Source organism: Rhamphochromis longiceps, linkage group LG15 (genome assembly GCF_057381845.1).
Source record: "Rhamphochromis longiceps isolate RC_006_pf linkage group LG15, R_longiceps_female_GT1.1, whole genome shotgun sequence".
In the NCBI taxonomy this organism is placed as follows: Eukaryota; Metazoa; Chordata; class Actinopteri; order Cichliformes; family Cichlidae; genus Rhamphochromis; species Rhamphochromis longiceps.
Window position 1 is genome coordinate 38,144,482 of NC_140571.1, and position 1,639 is coordinate 38,146,120.

At 35.0% G+C, this 1,639-nt stretch overlaps 1 long non-coding RNA gene across 1 annotated transcript; it reads left to right on the top strand.

Annotated features, from left to right (window-relative positions):
• The first annotated feature begins 209 nt into the window (after positions 1–209).
• Positions 210–1,347, top strand: LOC146653150 (uncharacterized). The gene is made up of 2 exons (XR_014907660.1): positions 210–507; positions 1,099–1,347. It is a non-coding gene; the product is annotated as an uncharacterized LOC146653150 (long non-coding RNA).
• Positions 1,348–1,639: the final 292 nt, after the last annotated feature.

Below are 1,639 nucleotides of genomic sequence, written 5' to 3' on the forward strand. Positions count from 1 at the left end.
GGTAGTGTGATCTAAATCAGTAGCAAATATGACTAAACATGCCCTTATGGATAAAACATTTTCAAGATGAAATTCATGATTGATTAGTTTAAGGCGGGCAGACAGTAAAATGCACATTAAATAAAATACATAAAAAGTGGAAAAGCAGCGTTTACTACTACACAGGAAATTCAAAAGTGTTAGATTTTTTGGTGTTAATAGTCTTCTTGCAAAAGTAGAGTTAATTTTACTCTAAGCAGAGTCACATTCTTTTAATGTAACTCTGAGGTGTAAAATGATAGTAGTTAAAATCGAGTGTTAAAAATGAGTGTTTCTCTGTCAAATCTGGAGGTGTTAAAATGGAAACATTAACTCTTGACCTCTTAACTCTGAACTCCTACAGGGGCTATGACACCAACAGAGTAAATTCACAGACTCCGCCCCCAGCACCATAGGCTCCAATCGAAGCTGAAGTGAAGCCGTTTCAGAACATTTTGCTCTACATATTTGAGTTGTTTGCCATGCTTGGTAAGTCATTTTTTTTTCAAAGATTGTTTCAATTGTTATTATGAGCTTTTACTTCTGTGGCTCTTTGGAGTTGAGACAAAGCTGTGTGAAAGGCATTAGCCATGTTGCTCGCTGATAGCATAATATTCTGTTTTAGCTAGCTGAAAGGTATTGTTTGCGGGCAAATACCACAGCCTTGAAAAAAGCTTGCATGTGAATTTTCAGTCAAACTTTTGGTCAAATACACCTAAAACAATGTCTAGAATGTGAAATGTTGGTATAATGGTGCTACTTGAAGCCTGAAAACGATCGCCCATAAAATAAAATAAAAAACGAGCAAACAGCAGTAGCAGACGTCCTGACTGGGTTCTACGTTAGCATAGATCCCTCCAGAGTTTTGTGCACACGGTTTAGGTAAAAATGAAAAAGGTTGCGGTTTTACATTTAGTTCAGTATTACCTGTTGCCTGTGTCTTTGTCTTTTGGGAAAATACTTTACACAAGTAATGGCTCAAAGAGGATTCCTTTTTTTTTTTTACTGTGCTGCAATTGTTTACTGGATTATTTGTGCCATTAATTGGTGTCAACTAATTTTTATTCGGTCTCCGCACAGGATATGCTTGTGAAGATGGAATATGGGGGAGAGCAGAAGTGCGTTGAAGTTCCACAAAGGGATGAATGAAGGACATGCATATTGTATTGAAGAAATAAGTGATGAGAATGCTGTTATTTGCATTTACCATGTCAGACCTTTTGATAAACAAAATTCTAATGAAAGTGAGAACATGTATACTGTTACATCTTTCAGAAAATGTTTTGAAATTGTGGTGCACAGTTCAGAATAAATGTTTTTCAAAAACCATTGCATCTTTTTAGTAAATGTTTATTTCCAAAAGAAATTTCTAGAAGTTGAGAACAGTAAAATTCCCGCTTTTTAGAATGAATTAGAAGATAACTCTTACGTAGTTAAACTAAAATACTCTTTGAGAGTTAATATATAAACTCTTAACACCAAGTGTTAAATTATCAACTCCAGACAGATTTGGTGTTTAACACTAAATCAGAGTTAACGTACCAACTCTCCAAAAAGAGTTAAATTAACACTCTCTGGTGTGGACCCATATAGACACTTTAATAGTGTTGAAATCAAATCC